The 12,673-nt window shown below is 42.2% G+C and overlaps 1 long non-coding RNA gene across 1 annotated transcript; it reads right to left on the minus strand.

The window, feature by feature from the left end:
• Positions 1 to 11,145: 11,145 nt before the first annotated feature.
• On the minus strand, positions 11,146 to 11,801 carry LOC122032638. Its single transcript, XR_006126174.1, has 2 exons — positions 11,531 to 11,801; positions 11,146 to 11,463 (listed from the first exon to the last, which is right to left on the minus strand). It is a non-coding gene; the product is annotated as an uncharacterized LOC122032638 (long non-coding RNA).
• Between the last annotated feature and the right edge of the window lie 872 nt (positions 11,802 to 12,673).

Here is a 12,673-nt window from a genome sequence, read left to right on the forward strand (position 1 = left end):
AAACTCAGCTAGAAAACCAGTAGGAAACTCACGCAGAGCTTCAGCACAATGAGAGCTCAGCAAAGCTCTAATCGCAGCAGTGTGGAAGAAGAAGCACTAGAAGCAGAGGCTCGATCTCCTTTTATAACCTGCGAAGAAGAAGACACAGGAACTAGCCGTTGTGTCGCAACGGCTAGGACCTGGACCGATCAGGCTCCACCCTGATCGGTCCAGAGCCTCTCTGATCGGTCATGGGACCGATCAGGCTCTAGTCTGATCGGTCCCCAGACCGATCAGCCATATCTTCACAGAGCCACTGATCGTGCTCTGATCGGTCTGTGGACCGATCAGGCTCTAGGCTGATCGGTCCCCAGACCGATCAGCCAACTCTCTGTGAGAGTTGGCTCGTCTCTGATCGGTCTCCAGACCAATCAGAAAAGCCTCAGTAAGCCACTGATCGTTATCTGATCGGTCACCAGATCGATCAGATAGCCAGCGTATCGCTGGATCGATCCACTGATCGATCCAGAGCTTGGTTTTTGCCCAAACCAAGTCCAAACCAACATCCGGTCAATCTTGACCTGTTGGTACAATCCGGTCACTCCCTTGACCTACTTGGACTTCTCATCACCAGATGTCCGATCACCCTTGATCCATCTGAATTTTCCCTTGCCCGGCTTCACTCACCAGGACTTTCACCTAGCTTCACTCACTAGGGTTTTCACCTGGCTTCACTCACCAGGATTTCCCGACTGCCTGGCTTCACTCACCAGGACTTTTCCCCGTGCCAAACTCCCTGTTTGGACTTTCCCCGTGCCAAGCCTCCATACTTGGACTTTCCGCGTGCCAAGCTCCTGCTTGGACTTTTCCAGTGCCAAGTCTCCATACTTGGACTTTTCGCGTGCCAAGCTCCCTGCTTGGACTTTTCCAGTGCTAAGTCTCCATACTTGGACTTTTCCAGTGCCAAGCTCTCTGCTTGGACTTTTCCCGAATCAGGTCAACCAGGTCAACCTTGACCTACGGTTGCACCAATAACCTCCCAAACATCTATTCTTGTCCCATATCAAGAATAGAACTCTCTCACGAGTGTCAAACATCAACATGCAACTCAACTAGGTCAACCTTGACCTAAGGTTGCACCGACAATCTTCCTAAGTCAAACATCAAAATACAACTCGAGTCAAGTCACCTTGAGTCGGGTCAACCAGGTCAACCTTGACCTAAGGTTGCACCAACAATCTCCCCCTTTTTGATATTTGACAAAACCCATAATCAAGTTAGGTTAACCCGATAACCTAACTTAGGTTTTCCAATCATCTTCCAATGTCCAATGTTCTTTCCTTGAACATTCTTTGACATTCTCCCCTTAGGTTAACCCGATAACCTAACTTGGGTTCTCCAATAATTCTCCCCCTTTTTGACATATATCAAAAAGAAAAAGGAGGGTATCAAGGTCAAGAGTTTCTTCCTAATGAAAGTCCCATACCTTTCATTGAAACTCTTAATTTCCCCCTTTGATACTAAACTCAACAATCAACTTAGTGACAATCCCATATCACTAATCCTCAAAAGTCTTAAGGAGTAAAAACTCCCCCTAAAAGTCAACTCCCCCTTGACAATTAGGTAAAACTCCCCCTAAAGGTCAACTCCCCCTTGACCATTGCACCAACAATGTCTTTGTGAGTTCCAAACCTTTAGAAATCCAAAAACACCACTTCCATAACTGAAATTTCAGACAACAGCTGAAAAATCAGAAATTCGGCATGCCCTGATCGGTCCCCAGACCGATCAGCCCTTCACCAGATCGCACTCGTGCTACTGGAACTCACTTTATCGGTCTGCAGACCGATCCATGCTTCACTGGATCGGTCCACAGACCGATCAGGACTTCCCTGGATCAGTCCCCAGACCGATCCAGACTCTGACAGGAAATTTCTGAAATTTCCTTCCCGAAATTCAGAAACTCCTAGAAAATTCCAGAAAATTCGAAAAATTGTGAAATTTTGAGGATACATTCCTCATAACATATACTATCATGGAAAAATAGTTTTCTATGAAAATAACTTCCATTTTTCAATCTTGATACAAAGTTCAAAAACTTTGAAATAGTTCAAGTTCAACTCGACTTTGTATCACAATGTTCAATGATGAATGCTATCACTAGGAAAGCTTCATCAAGGTTTTTCAAATCAATTTTAAAATGCTTTTAAAACCATTTGAATTTAGGACCATAATCTTAGGGCTAGATGTACATGACTTGTACACAAGCTTTCCCTATGATCCTTAATTTCTTGAATTAGGGTCATCTAGGTACAAGGACAATGCACCTTGATCCTAACTCATGATCCTAATATCTCACACACATCTAAGGTGTATCAAACCATATTCAAGTCAATTTGATGTGAGATATGGGTTAAGGTCAACTTAGACTAAGTTCTCATGCATTTTCTAAACACCAATTTGATCTCAATATCAAATTATATGTTTGTCCTTAAATCAATTTCATTGATTATAATGCAAGAGATGATGACATGGCATATAATGATATCATAAGTAAAAACATGTGCCAATGTCATGATGTCATGGCATAAAGTTTGAAAACTTAAATAAACATGACATAAAAATTAGCCTAAGCATTATCATGACATTTTAAATGATCATAAAATAAATATGATGTCATGACATGGCATATGACAAACAATATATGGCAAATAACATGTAAAGGTATAGAAAATACCTAATTCTAGCCTTAGTTGCCATTTTTGATAATTTCGATCATTTTGCCATAAATTCTATATTTCTAAGTGTGATAGACCTAAAATCATATACTAAAGATTTTTAGATCACTATGTGCCAACTAGATCGACTCTAGAAAATTCCTCAAATGTGGTTGGCACATCCTAATCACCTTAGGAATAATTCTTAATTTCATTTTCAAGGCTTGATTGCACCTTGAAAATTCCTAAAGTGCCACCTTTTGCCATGATTAGGTTAACTACTTATTCAAGTAAGGTTGGCACACCCTAACTCATCTAGCGTGATGAAATCACGCTCCTAGGAACCCAATACCTATTGGAGCTCATTGGGTTCACTAAGTATTCACTAGGGATGACTTCCCTAGCAACCCTTCTAATGACCCTCCTAGGCTTTGAAGCCTTGGTCATTTGGGACTCATCAAGATCAACTCTAGGGGTGACTCCCCTTGTGACCTTGGTGATGGTCTTCCTAGCCCTAGATTTTGTTCCATAATCGAATGGAACATTAAGATAAGTGGGCTTGACCACTTGGGACTTAGGTTTGTGACCCAAACCTTTCTTGTCCTTGGACATTGGTTTTTGACCCTTAAACCCTAGAGTCAAATCCTTAAGAGCCTTTTCTAGAGAGTCAAGTCTTGACCTCAAGACTTGATTTTCTTTCTCTAATACCTCAAACTTTAATTTATCATTTTTCTTTGAGGTATTCCTAGGCATATGTCTAGATGATTTGGGATTTCTACCTAGATTTTCCTTAGCCTTAGATGGGTTAATTCTAGGGTTGACTTTCCTAGTGTTATCCTTATCTAGGCTCACATGTTTGGCACCTAAGCATGTGTATCGATTTCTATAATTAACATGATTATCATTCTTGACAATAGCAATAAGGCTACTAGCATGCATCCTACTAGAATTGCAAGAGTGTGCCTTAGAGATTACCTTAGGGTTTGCCCTAGCTCCCCCTATACATGTGCTCGTCTTCTTGTCCTTGTGAGGTTGCCTCCCCCTCGGACATTGGCTCCGATAATGTCCCCTTCGCTTGCATTGGAAACACACCACGTGCTCCTTGCTCTTGCGTATCGGGACTCCGGCTTCCTTGATCTTTGGCGCCGGTGGAGTCTTCCTAACCCTCTTTGGACACTTACTCTTGTAATGTCCATACTCCCTACACTCAAAGCACATTATGTGTAATTTGCTAGAAACTAAATGGCTTGAGTTACCTAGAGTTAAGGATGGATGAACGCTCTCTCCTTCATCCCTTCCGGAGGTAGAAGCTTCTTCTCCTTGCTCCGAACTTGAAGAGGAACACTCCTCCTCTTCTTCTTTCGATGTTGAGTAACCCTCAACTTCTAATTCCTCTCCTCCATGATGTGAGCTCCTTGGCTCACTTGACTCCTTTTCATGGCTTGAAGTGGAGTTCCCCTCATGGAACTTAGCCAAGTTATTCTACAACTCCTTGGCATTGTTGTATCCACCTATCTTACATAGAACATCATTAGGTAAAGAAAATTCAAAAATTTTCAATACCTCATCGTTGACTAGGGATTGGTGGACTTGTTCCTTGGTCCACTCCTTCTTCTCTAGGGTTTCTCCTTTCTTGTCCATTGGAGGCTTGAAACCTAATTGTACACAACTCCAATTTTCAATGTTAGTCATAAGGAAATATTTCATCCTTACCTTCCAATACGCGAAGTCGTCGCGATCGTAGAAGGGTGGAATTGTGATGTCTTCTCCGAGTTGATCCATCTCTAGCTCGTGCTCCCCCGGGTGTTGATCCAACGAAGAGCGACCTCGCTCTGATACCAATTGTAGGATCGAAAAGAATTTAGATATCTCCACAATAGCATGATATTGTCCACTTTGGGCCTAAGCCCTCATGGTTTTGCTCTTGGGCTCTACCCAAAAGGCCTCATGCCAATGGAGATATCTTTCTCTTATAAACCCATGATCTTTTCCATGTGTTTTCAATATGGGACTATGTTTGCAACCTTGCAAACCCAACAATCCCCCCCTCAAACAAAGGACCATGGGCTTCCCACGTCCGATCCTCGACCCACCAAGTCTTCCTGCCCCTCGGTCTACCCGACCTACTAGGACTTCCTGCCCCTCGGTCTACCCGACCTACTAGGACTTCCTTGCCTAGTCGCAACTAGGACTTCCTGCCCCTCGGTCCACCCGACCTACTAGGACTTCCTTGTCTAGCCGCAACTAGGACTTCTTGCCCCTCGGTCCACCCGACCTACTAGGACTTCCTTGTCTAGCCGCAATTAGGACTTCCTGCCTGGTGTCTGGTCCTCTTAATCCGAACATAGGAGCCCCCACTTTCTTTGTTCGAGGTCAATATTGTACTCACATGGTTCAATCAGACCATAGCTCTTGTGCACAGTCGGCGGTTAAACCTTCTGGCAGTCCGGGCTCTGATACCACTTGTTGGGATCTCTTCGTACGGCTAGAGAGGGGGGGGGGGGTGTGAATAGCCGACCCCAAATCATCGCGTTTCTACAAACTAGGGTTAGCGCAGCAGAAAATAACACGTAGAAACGAAGGAAAAGAAAACCAAACCTTAACACAAGGATGTAACGAGGTTCGGAGATGATACTCCTACTCCTCGGCGTGTCCGTAAGGTGGACGAGCCCTATCAATCCGTCGGTGGATGAGACCCCGGAGAACCGGCTAATATAAACTCCTTCGGGGTGGAGAAACCTCACCACAATCTTTGCAACAGCAATAAGAAGTACAAGAAGAACAAGAACACAAGAACAACAGGAATGTAAAAACACTTGCTTGCCTCTTGTTGTCGATTGGAACCCAGATGAAACAGCAGCTTCTAGGATCCAAACTCAGCTAGAAAACCAGCAGGAAACTCACGCAGAGCTTCAGCACAATGAGAGCTCAGCAAAGCTCTAATCGCAGCAGTGTGGAAGAAGAAGCACTAGAAGCAGAGGCTCGATCTCCTTTTATAACCTGCGAAGAAGAAGACACAGGAACTAGCCGTTGTGTCGCAACGGCTAGGACCTGGACCGATCAGGCTCCACCCTGATCGGTCCAGAGCCTCTCTGATCGGTCATGGGACCGATCAGGCTCTAGTCTGATCGGTCCCCAGACCGATCAGCCATATCTTCACAGAGCCACTGATCGTGCTCTGATCGGTCTGTGGACCGATCAGGCTCTAGGCTGATCGGTCCCCAGACCGATCAGCCAACTCTCTGTGAGAGTTGGCTCGTCTCTGATCGGTCTCCAGACCAATCAGAAAAGCCTCAGTAAGCCACTGATCGTTATCTGATCGGTCACCAGATCGATCAGATAGCCAGCGTATCGCTGGATCGATCCACTGATCGATCCAGAGCTTGGTTTTTACCCAAACCAAGTCCAAACCAACATCCGGTCAATCTTGACCTGTTGGTACAATCCGGTCACTCCCTTGACCTACTTGGACTTCTCATCACCAGATGTCCGATCACCCTTGATCCATCTGGATTTTCCCTTGCCCGGCTTCACTCACCAGGACTTTCACCTAGCTTCACTCACTAGGGTTTTCACCTGGCTTCACTCACCAGGATTTCCTGACTGCCTGGCTTCACTCACCAGGACTTTTCCCCGTGCCAAACTCCCTGTTTGGACTTTCCCCGTGCCAAGCCTCCATACTTGGACTTTCCGCGTGCCAAGCTCCTGCTTGGACTTTTCCAGTGCCAAGTCTCCATACTTGGACTTTTCGCGTGCCAAGCTCCCTGCTTGGACTTTTCCAGTGCTAAGTCTCCATACTTGGACTTTTCCAGTGCCAAGCTCCCTGCTTGGACTTTTCCCGAATCAGGTCAACCAGGTCAACCTTGACCTACGGTTGCACCAATAACCTCCCAAACATCTATTCTTGTCCCATATCAAGAATAGAACTCTCTCACGAGTGTCAAACATCAACATGCAACTCAACTAGGTCAACCTTGACCTAAGGTTGCACCGACAATCTTCCTAAGTCAAACATCAAAATACAACTCGAGTCAAGTCACCTCGAGTCGGGTCAACCAGGTCAACCTTGACCTAAGGTTGCACCAACACTTAAGTTTTAAGTGGCATAAACAAATCAAGAGAAATAGAAATGTCAATTTAAGTTTTGGCATTTCTTTGAAGCATTTAGGGCAATCTAGGTTTAACGTTTTAAGTTAAAACAAGTGGTATATTTTGGGTTAGCTAAGTGGGTAAGGATACTTAGAAAGGTAATTTAGGTATATTTTATTTATGCTAAACCTTGCCATGATTGTTTGCCCATTATATGCCATGGCTTCATGGTTTATTTTTTTTTTCATGTTTTATTATGAAAAATCCAAAAATACCATGTCATGACATTCATACATCATGTAGTTATAGGATATTTTCTTTTGAAAATTATTTCCTTTTGATGTATGCCATAACATAATCATGCAGTAAGTTTAATTCCTTGTAATTAAGGACAAATGACATTTAACAACACTTATTAACAAGTGACATCCTAGGTGGATGTCTAATATCTCTAAAATGCCTAGATAGATATGCATGATTCCTAGAATAGGGCAAAACCAAAATCTCACATCTCACAAGGACTATAAGGTGACTTGTATGTGTTTTAGTGCACATTAGATACAAGTGAGATGTTAGGAAGATGAACAAAACTCAACATGCTGAGTTAGTGCATTTCCTTGAGTTTTAAGTTCATCAAAACACATAGTTATGTGTTTTCCCATCATTGGGAAAGCTAATGTACAAGTCATGTGCATTAAGCCCATGGAATGTGATGGGATATTGGTTTTGAAAATTATTTTAAAATGCTTTTGGAAAACCTTGGTGAAGGCTATCTTTTGATAGTAATCACCATTGAATAGTTAGACACAAACTTGAAGAAAACACTAAAGTTTTAGCAAGTTTTCAAGTTTGTGTCAATCTTTGAAAATATGATGTATTTTCATAGAAAACTATTTTTCCTTGATAAGGTATACCCTAAATAATGTCTACACGAAATTTTTATGATTTTTGGAATTTTGTAGAATTTTCTAGGGGTTTCTGAAATTGGCTAAAATTGAATTTCAGCAATTTCAGGCCTTCAATCGATCAGTGGATCGATTGGAGTGCCTCAATCGATCAGCCGATCGATTGAGAAGGCATTTCTCGCGAGCAGAAGCTCGCTGGATCGATCAGCCGATCGATCCAAGCATACTGAATCGATCAGTGGATCGATTCAGAAAGGTTCAATCGATTGGAACCCAACTCCAATCGATCGAAGATGCTGATTTTGACTGGGAAAGCTTATTTTCAGCATATTGAACCTATTTTAGTCTAGGTAACCATTCCTAACCCCTCAAAATACATTTGTATACATAAAAAGGGTGTTTTCGTGTGAAAAACAACGATGGATTGGTTAAGGAAGGCTAAGTTGAAGTTTAGGTTGAGGTTTGTTTCAAATTTTGAATATTTGAACCTCAAAACTTCTAAAATTGGGTTTCCTAAAGTTTTAGGGATTCCAAGTCATTGTTGGTGCAATGACAGAAGTTACCACCATGTCTTTAGGGGGAGGGACTCTTTAAAGACATGAAAATTATTTTTTTCATGAACCTTGGAAGGTGGTTAACCTTCCGTTAAGAACATGCTCAAGGATGAGCGTTTGAACTTTAATGGGGAGTGGATATCCTCATTGTTCAAGTGGCTTCAAGTGGATAATGCTCAAGGATGGACATTTGCCTACATTGGGGGAGAATGTAGGGTTAAGGATAATGAAGGGTATGAGACCTTCATTATCGTGTTGATCACAACGAGTGAAGTTGTGAACAACGATGAGCAACTCTTCAGGGGGAGAGTTTTCAACAAGTGAATTTGTTGATGTGTGCCCAAAAATGGGGCATGGTTTGATGTGTGCCAATAGGGGGAGAATGAAAGGGAGTAAGTTAGACTTTTATCACCTAGAGGGAGTTTGCCCTCTTAGGGGGAGAATGAAGGGCTTAACTTATGTATTCATTACCTAGTGGCATGAAGAAGGTTTAGGCTATGGGATTAGCCTAACTTACATGTGGTATTGTAAGTGATAGTGTGGGTATTGTCAAACATCAAAAAGGGGGAGATTGTTGGTGCAACATCCCTCAGGTCAAGGTTGACCTGGTTGACCAAGCTTGAGTCTTGGTTTGGGTTTCGATGTTTGACAATACAAGGTTGATTGAAGAAGAGTCAAGTAGGTCAAGGATGACCGGATACTTGACTGGGAAGCTAGGCAGGAGGAAAATCCTGGTGAGTGAAGCTAGGTGAAAGACCTAGTGAGTGAAGCTAGGCAATTGGGAAGTCCTAGTGAGTGAAGCTAGGCAGGAGGAAAATCCTGGTGAGTGAAGCCAGGTGAAAGACCTAGTGAGTGAAGCTAGGCAATTGGGAAAGTCCTGGTGAGTGAAGCCAGGCAAGAGAAATCCAGATGGGTCAAGGTTGACCAGACATCTGGTGAGGGTCCAAGTAGGTCAAAGGGATTGACCGGATACTTGGCACGAGAAAGAAAAGTCCAAGTAGGTCAGAGGGACTGACCGGATACTTGGCAAGAAGAGAAAAGTCCAAGTGGGTCAAAGGGATTGACCAGACACTTGGTGAGAGAGTCCTAGCTGGTCAAGGGTGACCGGATGCTAGGTCTTATGTACCAACAAGTCATGGTTGACTAGATGTTGGTTTAGGGGGCTTTGGACTTGGTTTTGGGCAAAAACCAAGATCTGGATTGATTAGCCGTTTGATCCAGCAGGTTTGGATTGATCCGTGGATTGATCCAGCAGGTTTGGATTGATCCGTGGATCGATCCAGAAGATCTGGATCGATCCAGAAGATCTGGATCGATCGGCCGATCGATCCGGTGAGTCCCCGCGAACAGAACCCCTCTGGATCGATCAGTGGATCGATCCAGAGGTCCCAATTGATCAGTGGATCGATTGGGACGCTGTTGCTTCGCGCAATAAGCGCTGGATCGATCCGTGGATCGATCCAGACGCTTTTCTAGAGCACAGAGGCGCTCTGGATCGATCCGTGGATCGATCCAAAGCCTCCCCGATCGATTGGGAGCATTCCAATCGATCGGGATTCGACCGTTAGCGTCGATTTAAGCCGCAGGCGTTCATTTCCTTCGGCATCTCTTCACCGATTCATTTCAGATCTTCACCAGCTTCTCCACAGCTCTTCTCAAGCTCGAGATCGCCAGTTCTTGAAGGCTCTTGGAAGTTCTTTCAAGTCAAGAGGCGGATCAAAGCAAGAAGAAGAAACTAGGGTTAGGGTTTTTGCTCTCATTGTAAGCTTGTATTTCATTACCTTTCCCTTTCTTCTTGTATTGAGTCTTGTAGGGCTTCTCCGCCCTTGGTAGTTACCATAAAGGAGAGTTTTATTAGTGGAGGGTGTGTGTGTAGGTGTGGATCCTTGGACTAGTCACCTCTTGTGAGGTGGATACCAAGTAAACCAACCTTGTTAGCGTTGTGTGATTTGTTTCTGTATTTTCCGCTGCGCATCTTTGAAGAAACAAGCAACGCCGAGCAACGAGCGAGCGACGAGCTATTCACCCCCCCTCTAGCTACTTTTGGTCCTAACAGATATTAGTGACTCAAAATTCATGGCCATGGGAGGAATGATTTATCATTCAAGAGGAGTCTATTATATCTTGGAAATCAAGTAAAACAATTAATTTGGTAATGATGCATAATGTATCAAATTAATTGGGATGTAGGCTTAGATGAAGAGATTGAATTACACAGTAATCGGTTCATAGTGGTTTACAGTTTATGACTGATATTAATTTTATCACGTTGGGTGGCTAAAAATTGTTGCTAGATGGTTACCTTAGTCTGTGTATGGATTTACACTGCCTTCGTGTATAAAACCTAGAGGGTCACACGCATAGCACGTAGACATGAACAAGAGTATCGGAAGCTAATCGAGATCAAGATCAAATATAGATTTATTTGATACAAAGAAGAGAGAATTCGAATAGCCATAATCATGATGATTAATGGAGAATTCGAAGAGTCATCATAATGATAATTAATGAAGAATTTGAAGAGTTATCATAATGAAGGTCATAAATGAAGAATTTATGAAGCCTATAACTCTTCATCTTCCTTATTAATGAAGATCATAAATGATAAATTAATTGAAGGCTTAACTCTTCGTATTCCTTGGAAGCTATAAATAGCCATCCTCGGAAAGATTCAAAAAAAGGATTTCATTCTCTCCATTTCTCCTTCGTCAACTTCGTCTTCCACCGGAAGAGATCGGTAGTACTTCCAAGACTTTGTCGATCCAAGTGGTTAGCACCTAACGGATCGTATCAAGTTCGTGATCTAGTGCGCGTGGATACCGCTAGAGGAGTCACACGTGTGGCTCTTATCTGTTTATCTGTCTGTGATATCATTCACACCTATCGAGGACTCGAGGTATGTTTTATATTATTTTTTGTGTAAAACTATATGTACCACGAAAGATCCATGATTCATTATAAGTCTTCCGCTGCGCTCCGAACCCAACAGATATTGCTAGTGTTACCTCTCTTACAACATCATGCATTCTGAAAGCTTTCGGCCTACCAAAAAAATTTCTATGCAGCACCTGAAGCATGGACCGATCCACAAGTTCAGCAAGATAGTCTTCAGCCTCCTCTTCCATTGATCGGTTACTGCTCCTTGCCTCCACGAATCCTTCAGCTACCCACAATCGGATTATTTTCTTCCTTCTTATTTCATAATCTTCAGGGAAGATGCTACAATATACAAAACAATGCTTTAGATAGTAAGGTAAATCATCAAAGCTAAGGTTGAGAATACTACTCTTCACTTCATCAAGCGAAGAGTTGTTTTCAAACTCCCAATGTAGGCGTTCATGAACTTTCTTCCATTCAATTTCACTATTTTCCTTGAATGATAATAAACTGCCAATTGCTACAATAGCTAATGGTGAGCCTTGACACTTGTCCAAAATCCTACGAGCATAATTCTCAAGCTCTTTTGGACAACCTTTATTGTTCTCTCTTCAGAATGCCTCCATATCTAGAGCTATATATCTGCCTTTACGAATCTTAACTCCAGAAGCTGTTGTGATCGTTGCATTTTGTGTTATCCTCGTCTTCTTTTTATAGGTATAGCAGGATGCAGTTGCGCATTTGGCATCAATCTTACGGAAAGATGAGAAAGATCTCTCTTCCTTCTCTTCTTACCAAGAATCAATACGACACCAACCTTGGCAAGATTGGAACAAAGGTCTGATGGTGCCTGCCAAGAGACAATTCTTTCACATTGCCTTCTGGCTAGATAAAGAAGGTATTCATCGATGAGAAAGATCTTTCTCCATCTCTTCTAACTAAGAATCAATACCACACCAAACTTAGCAAGATTGGAACAAAGGTCTGATGGATAAAGGTATTCATAGATAATGTCTTCCTTCTTCACGGCTAGCTATTTGTTCTCCCATTGATAATGTCTTCCATCTTCATGGCTAGCAATTCTTTCACAATGTAGATTGACTTTCATTTTGTTCGAGAACGGATTACCCAGAAAACTCTTATTATTCATTATCTCTCTACTAAGGATCAAATTGCTAATATTCTCACTTCAACACAATAGGTAGATAATCTCACACAATCAGCTCAAAATCAGGGATCAACTTAGTTTGTATTCTTTGTTCTTATTATTTCTTTACATATTTTTGTTGCTTAACTATTTTTCAAAACAAGAACCAGCTAGGAACAAAACTAATCTTCATCCTTTAACCTTTCTCAACTATCCAACATGTACTCATTTTTTTTTATAATATTAATTAATTAATTTTCTCCTTTGATTTTTAAAATTAACATAATAACCAAAATAATTTTGGATCGATAAAAATGATTAATATAGACTACTGCAAAAAAAAAAAAAATTACTATAATTAAATAATGTGCATATTAAAATGCTATAATATATCATGAATACAGT

This window comes from Zingiber officinale, chromosome 11A (assembly GCF_018446385.1).
Source record: "Zingiber officinale cultivar Zhangliang chromosome 11A, Zo_v1.1, whole genome shotgun sequence".
Taxonomy (NCBI): Eukaryota; Viridiplantae; Streptophyta; class Magnoliopsida; order Zingiberales; family Zingiberaceae; genus Zingiber; species Zingiber officinale.